Genomic DNA, 9,047 nt, shown 5'->3' with positions numbered 1-9,047 from the left:
CAAAGAACCAAGTTTGGGCACTATGAAATGTCTCTGTTGCTCATCTGGTTCCTGCGTCCTGGATTTTTATCGTTATCTTTATAATTCCTGTATTTACTCAGCACTCTGTTTTCTGGGTATCCACAGGCGGAAAATTTAAGTCATCAATTTTAGACCTTTCTTCTTTTCTAATATAAACATTTAAGGCTATCCATTTCCCTCAAGTACCACCTTATCTGATAGGTTGCATGTTTGTTTCCATTTGATTTTGAAATACTTCCTAATTTTTCCCTTGACCCATGGATTAATTAGAGGTGTGTTGCTTAATTTCCAAATACAATTCCAAATTGTGTTTTCTAGGAATCTTGTTATTGATTTTTAATTTAATTCCGTTGGAGTCAGAGAACATACTCAGTATATCTCAGTACTTTTAAGTTAACTGATACTTAATCTGTGGCCCAGTGTGGGGTCTGTCTCGTGGAGCTCACTGCATGCCCTTGTAAAGAACATGCCTTCTGTGGTTGTTGAGTGTGGTGTTCTATAAGATCCATGAAGTCAAGGTGTTTGCTAATGCTGCTCGTATCTTCTAGTATTCATTTATGTATTTGGATGGTTTTGTAATTCCCAAACTGTGCACTGATGACCTCGGGTGTTGTAATGAACCCACAAGTGTACCCTGGCGTATTTAAACATGCTGATGTCTGTCGGACTCTGTGTGCATTAGTGCTGGTGAGTCTTGGGGCAGATCTCCCAAATGTGGACATAGACCATTATACAATATCAAAATCTCATGTTCATCAATATCACCACTGACTTATTCAGAAAAATCATTAAGTATTGGGAAGCTGTAAAGTTCATGGAGAAAAATGGAAGTTTTCCAAATTCTTCTTTTTTTGATTTTTAAATTTTTATTTATTTTTGAGAGAAAGAAACAGAATGTGAGTAGAGGAGAGGCAGAGAGAGAGGGAGACACAGAATCCGAAGAAGGCTCCAGGCTCTAAGCTGTCAGCACAGAGCCTGATGCAAGGCTTGAACTCATGAACCGCGAGATCATGACCTGAGCCGAAGATGGTCGCTTAACCAACTGAGCTACCCAGGCGCCCGACGTGTTCCACATTCTAATTCTGATACCGGTTCCATAGACCTAGGTCTGAAACACCACAATTTGTCTCTCAGTCATGTTTTTGTTTTTCAAGTAAGAATAGTGGTCTCCAAAAAGGCATCGGTTTAGTTAGCAACTCACACAATCACACAAATGTATTTTTTTAGACAGCTGCCATTGCTGCAGATGTGTTCCAGAAGTACTTTCTGTCACATGGGCAGCAAAAGGGTATGTAGTCAAGTTTTGAGATATCATAAAATTAATATACCCCCAAACTAATAATCTCTACTGCTTTTTCAAGAACATTTTCAAGAGACACCAGCTGTGTGTGCCATTGAACGGTGAGTGTGTGGCAGTGTGGAGTGATTGCTGGCAATGCAATCAGGAGGGGCCCCTGCTGCATCAGATCACCTCGTGGTTAGAGTCCATGAGATGTGGGTCCAGTCTTGGCCTCACTCATCAATAGTGTGACCTTGGGCACATCTTTCTATGCCGGGACATAAATTTGCACCTTGCACAACATTTGTGAACATTAAGCATGCAAAGTATATCAAATATCCAGCAAAGAACCTGATTCATATTAAACAGTCAAGAACTGGTGGTTGTTCTTGCTGGTTTAATATTAGCAAAGGGAGGGGCACCTGGGTGACTCAGTTGGTTGAGCATCTGACTTTGGCTCAGGTCATGATCTCACTGCTTTGTGAATTTGAGCTCTGCGTCAGGCTCTGTGCTGACAGCTCAGAGCCTGGAGCCTGCTTTAGATTCTATATCTCCCTCTGTCTCTTTCTCTCTCTTTCTCACTCTCTCTCTCTCAAAAATAAACATTAAAAAATTAAAAAATATATATATCAGCAAAGCGATCAAGAGCCTGGACATTAGACCCAGACCATCAGGGTTTGCACCAACTCCCCTTTATTTATTAAGTGTAACTTTAGAGAAGTTACCTAATTTACCTGAACCCCACTGTCCTCATTGGTAAAGTGAGAAACAGTCATACGTGTTGCATGAGATCGTTGTGAGGGTCGAAGAGGTTAACATTTTGAAATGTTTAGAACAGGGCCAGCCCATAGCCAGAGCTGTGCATGTGTTAGCAGTTGCTGTCACTAGTATTATTAAAACCATCATTGTGCTGTTCTTTGTCACCAACATCATCATCGTCATCTAGGGTGAGCAGAAGTCCCCTCTGGGCCCAGACTCTTCTCTGGTTTTAGCACTGAAAGTCTGGGGTCCCAGGAAAGCTCTCTGTCCTGGGAAAGCACTCCATTGGACCAGAGTGGAGCCCTGGGCCATGCGAGGCCATGCCCTCGCCTTAGTGCCCACCTCCTGTCGTCACAAACCAGACAGAATCATCATGGAGTTCATGTGGCCAGGCACGCATGGATGCACCCCCCCTCACACCCTCATACACCATGACAAGGGCTCTCCAGCCTTCCCCTGGAGATGTCCAAGATTTACTGGTCGTCTGGGCACCTAGAAGCAAACATTATTTTGCCGTAGGAACATTTTAGCATGACAAACCCTGCAAGCGAGTCTTAGTTTCTGCTCTGTTCTGGAAGTACCATCATTCAGAAGAGGCCAACAGCTGTGAGTTTCACTCTTGCAAACCAATCATTTCTAAATAGAGCAATACCACAATCTTAATTTTCCACTCAATGGTGAAAGCAGTCACATTATTCAAAATTATTCATCAGCACTTAGTAATTCACATTCTAGAGCAATCTCAGAGTGCTTTAATGTATATATTACGGGCGAGATTTATGGTGGGAATTACAGTATGGCAAAGCATTCTTTAAAATGGTGCGTAAATCACACAAGTTTAAAATACTAATTATGTAAAATATATTCTGAATTTTTAATTTCTACCTTTATTTAACAGTATTCTCATTACCAGCATTGGAAACAGGATAGGTGCACCTTCAGAAGCACTCAACTCTGAACCCATCTGTAAGGCAAACAACTTAGTGTTTTCACAATGCTGCCTGTGCCCCAATGCCCCCATTAAAAAAAAAAGTGAATAATGATCATGTAAAAGTTACAATCATTGCAAGATAATGGGGCATGAAATTCCGTTCTGAGACAAAAGAAGCCTTTGATGGCCATGAAATAACTATTCAAGTTAAAAGATAAAATTTAGGAAATATTTCTACTAATGACGTAGCTCTGGAAAAAAAACCCATATTATCTTCACTTGATTTCTCGTGTGTACCCACAAGGAGAACCTCTGGGAGATCTAGAACCGCTTAATTTTCTGTAGCCATTTGTGACAGCCTGGTGGGCTTTTGGGAACCCCGGAGGGTGTTGATTGCCTCGTGGCTGGAGTCTGGCCAGAGGCCACGTTTACACACCTCCTGTCCCAGAGAACCACTCACACACACTGAAGACCAGGCTTTGTTTAAAGTAGCTCTTTCTTCCTTGTTGCCAAGTAGTAGTATTCCATTGTATATATAAACCACATCTTCTTTATCCACTCATCAGTTGATGGACATTTGGGCTCTTCCCATAATTTGGCTGTTGTTGAAAGTGCTGCTCTAAACTTTGGGGTACATGTGCCCCTGTGCATCAGCACTCCTGTATCCCTTGGGTAAATTCCTAGTACTGCTATTACTAGGTCGTAGGGTGGTTCTATTTCTAATTTTTTGAGGAACCTCCACACTGTTTTCCAGAGTGGGTGATCCAGTTTGCATTCCCACCAGCAGTGCAGGAGGGTTGCCGTTTCTTCACGTCCTCTCCAGCATCTAGAGTCTCCTGATTTGTTCATTTTGGCCACTCTGACTGGTGGGAGGTGGTATTGAAGTTTGAAGGGAGGGCGGGGGAGAGGGGAAATGGGCGATGGGCATTGAGGACGGCGCTTGTTGGGATAAGCACTGGGTGTTGTATGTAAGCGATGAATCATGGGAATCTACCCCCCAAACCAAAAGCACACTGTATACGCTGTATGTCAGCTAACTTGACGATATATTTAAAAAAACAATGAAGTAGCTCAAGGTAGCCCCCTGCCACAGCTCCACCCCAGGCCCGCTGTCCAGTCTCTTGGAAACATGGGGATTGATTGCACATTGGTGGGCAGGCCGTGTCAAAGTCATGCTTCTCCAAGCATCAGTGTCCAGAACACAATTCTGTTGGTGGAGGGGGAGTTGGGGGGGATGTAATAGGAATAATGAGACCCACCCACCTTACTCTTCACAGTGGGCTCTTCTAGAAAGGTGAGCCCTTCAGATGACAGCCAGTGGACAGGGACACCACCCACACATAGAGTAAGCATTTAAATCGTTCTCCACAGAAAAGAGTAGTTTAATGCAAGCGTTTCACGAACCCTGATGATGTGTCTGCCGAGTTAGATGGGGGGCATCTTAAGGCTGGCACTAAATCACATTCACCTTTGTACCTCCCACTGCACAGAGCCGAGGACTTAGCCCGGTGGGGCGTGTCAGTGAGCATCTGCTGGCTGAACGTGCAGATGAACTGTGCCCACACATACCAGGAAGAGTGGCTCGCTCCGGCTTCTCATCTGTAACAGGGCCCTCCTCACCAGACCTGGCTCTAGAAGTTTCTTCTGCTTTGGAACTTTCACTGTGCAGTTGTCTTTAGTAGCATTCTGGACTCTGATGTCATGTGCTTAAAAATGAGCCAATGCCTGGGGCACCTGGGTGGCTTAGTCAGTTAAGCATCTGACTTTGGCTCACAGTTCATGGGTTGAAGCCCTGCATCCAGCTCTGATCTTCGTGCTGTTTGCACTCACAGTTGGCCGTTTCTGGCCCATTGCTTCTTTTGGATCAGGGTCTCATCCAGCCTTGGAAGGGACAGGTTCAGGAGCAGGGTCTGTGCACAGGGGCTTGCCCTGCAGCCGCTGGTCCCCACGCCACCGCTGGGGGTGCTGACCCACTGTTTTCCTCTCGTGGAGTAGCTGATTCAGATTAGTCAGTTAGCAGCAGGCACCCTGTGCCTACTCCAGGAAGAGCTTCATGCACCCAGGCTTATATCGAAGAAGAGAGAAGAGAGGTAGGCGACAGAGGGCAAGGGCAGGGGGACACGACTTTCTTTCCCATTGCGGTTGTTTCTTCCAGGGAGGGGATGGCCCTTTCTTAACATCATGACCGTGCTCCGTCCTGAGAAACATTCACCACAACCTATTGTGTGAACGAACACATCCATCACCTCCCTCACATAGCATTGTCTTTATGGGGATGCTTATGGTCTACTCTGTTAACAAGTGTCAGGTATAGGATATGGTATTGTTAACTGCAGTCGACCCCGGAACTTACTCCTCTGCGCCCTTTGTCCGGCCTCTCCCCAACGCCCTCACCCTGGTCCCTTGTATCCACCAGTCTACCTCTGTTTCTGTGATAATATGTATGCACAGCGGTTGGGATGCTAGGGAACCACCTGTGTCTGTTGAATGAATGGGCATCTCCAGATATATAATATTTCTCTGTATATGACATATGTAATATTCCATTATGCACAATGGAATCTCGCGGAGCCATAACAGGGAAGGAAATCCTGCCGTGTGTGACCACATGGATGAACCTGGAGGCATTATGATCAGTGAAATAAGCCAGAAAAAGAAAGATGGATACTGCATGGTATCACTTACATGTGGATTCTTAAAAAGAAGGAAGAGGAGGAGGAGGAGGAGGAGGAGAGGTCCTTGAGCATCAGGGACTCGAATCCCTGTAGCTTGGGAGCAGCCATCCCCACGTCTGACATCGTTTGTCGGCCTGGATGGCCTCCGAGGGTGAGTTGGGGAACACGACACTGTGAGCAAGTGTGGGGTGGTGAGGGGGGGACGGTCCGTGGGTAGCAGAAGCACCCTGAGGCTTGCAGAGTGAGAGGACACAGCTAGCGGCGCTGTCACTGTGACGCACGCGTTCCCTCCGGGGCAGGGAAACCCTGAGTTAGCACCAGAACGAACTGGAAAGAGCACGGAGCCACGGCACGGCAGGTTTCTAAAATACCCGCGAGATGGCCTAATTTCCCACGCTCATTTTGTGGAATATTAACTTACCGGACAGACGACAAAAGTGTCCGTTGTTCCCACCTAAGAGGCCCAGACCCTGGGAATCTGCCTGACGAGGGCATAACAGTCTGAGTCCCCGAGTGGGGGTGAGCCCACTTGCTCAGTCTGGGGTGTAAACTCATTGCAGGTAAGTAAACACATGACCTCTCTCCAGGGTGGCCACATGCTCTCCTTGTGTTGAATCTGCCCCATTGTTGCCCAAATCTCCTAGTCGCACCTGAGATGGGAGCAGGTTCTATGCTTCGGGCATGCCCTGGTTGTGTGCAGCCTTCCTCTGGTGATTAGAAAAGAAGCTTCTTTTCTAAAGTGTGTGAAATGGGTAAAGAAGGGGTGTTGTGATTGAACCTGAATTTGGCTTAATTAAGACGAATCTCTGTGCAGCCCCACAGCCCCTCGGACGCTCCAAACAGGATTCCCTTCGGATCTGAAGAGGCTGAAGCTCCTTGGGTAGGAGTGGAAGCCGAGTCCGGAAGCCAGCTGGCCCTTCATGCTGCTTCTTCATTAACTTTGATGAAATCCCCGGCACATCGTGAAAGGGGTTGGGAGGGCTTCCGTGGAAGAGAGCCCCTGAGAAATCAGTGTCTGGTTTTCCCTCCCCGTTTGTCAGTTTGTTAATATTACAGTGGCCAAAATAGACCCAAAGTAAAGGCGTGTGTGTGTGTGTGTGTGTGTGTGTCCAGCAGGAGCATGTAGTGTGAAGTGCTCCCACCTCACCAGGAGTGCTCTCCACACGCATCTGGGGCATCACTGACAGCCCCCACTCCGGGTAGCCTGCTGAGGGAGAGGGGGTCTTCCTGGTCATCTGTGGCTCTCCCTCCGTGTGGGGGGCTCTCCGGGAGGCCCCTTCACCAGTGGTCATGCAGGGGATGGTCTGGCTTCCCCAATGGAGCCATCACTCAAGACTCTATTTCTTTTGTACACAGAGTCTCCTTATGACTTTAATTCCTAGCTTTGGGGTATTTCTTAAGAAGCTGGAAGGAACAAAGTAAATTCACCTTCTCTGTCATATCTAAACATAACGCCTGGGCATTCTTGTTTTTCCTCCACCATATTGTTGAATTGGGAGAATTTTTAAACCAACGTCAACCTGATCATCTTCTGCAAGATACCAAGAGTTTTCTGATTTTTCTCCGCAATAGTTTATCTACTTTTTTGTAAACACATACATTTACACACTATATACGCACAGCACCCCCCACACAAGCACATGACAACCTCTTCTAATATTTGTACTGTTTCCTATTTAGCAGTATATTCCCTTATTAGAATACTCTATGAAAATTATTCACACCAAAAACCCTGCAGCTTTTTAAAAGATGTATTTCATTTTTTTCCTTGTGTCGCACAGAATTAATCAAGGTTCTAATGATTGTTCTGCAGGTGTTATTTCAAAAACAACAAGTACCCCCCAAATCAGTAAGTTTACAGGGAGACTTCTGATTACAGGAGCTGATGACTATTATTTCTAAAATAGAAGATGTGAAGTGTGACAGAAATCAATGACACGGCCATTAGGTTGGAGCTAAATTTACCCAGGTTTCACATTTGTGAGGTTCTTACCCCCTTCTCTGTAAATACCACGTTGTGACTTGTGAGTGTGTACACTTGGATATTTATAACTTATCCTGATGATTTGGGGAAGAATTTGAAAGAATCAATGCCCAGAGATCTACTCAACAATATTACTGAGGAGCTGATCAGTGCAAGGCTTGACCCTGGGCCACGAAGGATTTGACACAGGGCTCTTGCCAATGGATTTTCCATTTGAGAGAAGAGACAGACATTAAGCCCACAGGTACCTGCGTGCATACATCATCCCAGGATTGATAAGAAATACACATGGGCACCTAAATATGGGAGTCATATTAAGGGAAGAGGCCCCAAGGAACAGACGGAGGGCACACCTTGAGTTAATTAGGGCGTGGAGTCTTCCCTAGGAATGTGGTTGCAGAGAGAGAAAACTAATCTGCGTTTTCAAAAACTCTCTTTACCCCAAATCCTGTTCCCTCATGTCAATTTCCAGGACGGCGTGGAGAGCTCAGGTTTCAGGGTTCTTAAAATGTGTGCTGTTGCACACCATTATAAGAAGGCAGGGCCTTCCTTTGCAGAACATTCTAGAAGTTTGTCTCTACTTTGCAAAACTCACATGTCCCCAGTGTCAGGGGCTGTCAGCGGGGTGTGACTCTGCCCCTGCCCCAGGGGATGTGTGACAATGTCTAGAGACACTTTCCATGGTCATAACTGGAGGGGAGGTGGTCCTGGCATCTAGTGGGTAAAGACCAGGGATGCTGATAACCACCCTGTAGTGCCCAGGATGGTGACAGTCTCCCCCCGCCCCGCCCCCATCCCCCAGGACAGAGAATCATCTGGTGTGAAATGTCAGTGACCCTTCTTCTCTTGTGTCCCTCACTGGACAGCAAGATCCTCGTGGGTGGCACGGCAGGTAACACGGAAGCGGCCAATCACACGTCTGCAGGTTCTGTGGGAGCCGCCGGGCAGCTCCAGCTTCTGTCCTGCCGCCTACCAGCCGTGCATGCACCCCGAAAGCTTAAACTCTCACCCCTCCCTTTCCTCCTTGGGAAAAGAGCAATGCCTGTGTGGCCACAGGAGCTGAAAGTAACTCCTGGGTGGGCTCCTAGTAAGTGCTCAGTAAATACTGCTGGTCATTGCTAACCCTGGAGGAAGTTCACAGCTTCCAAAGCCTTATCTTAAGCCTTGTCCTTCTCCCTTTGAAAAGCCAAACAAAAGGAGCACGCCCCCACATTGGAGTTTAAGTGAGAATGTAAAAGGTTTATTGGCCTTTGGAATGGCTCTGGGCCTGAAGGAGGCCCAGGTTAGAGATCAGGATTATCAGTGTCTCCCCCCACTGGGGTCCTGGGTGCCTCCTCTGGATGCCTGCCATGATCACTGCTCCAGGCCACCCCTCAGATTCTTTTATGTGCACACCTC

This window comes from Prionailurus bengalensis, chromosome A3, assembly GCF_016509475.1.
Source record: "Prionailurus bengalensis isolate Pbe53 chromosome A3, Fcat_Pben_1.1_paternal_pri, whole genome shotgun sequence".
Classification (NCBI taxonomy): Eukaryota; Metazoa; Chordata; class Mammalia; order Carnivora; family Felidae; genus Prionailurus; species Prionailurus bengalensis.
The sequence above is the reverse complement of the archived record's forward strand: the minus strand, read 5'-3'. Positions refer to the sequence as shown.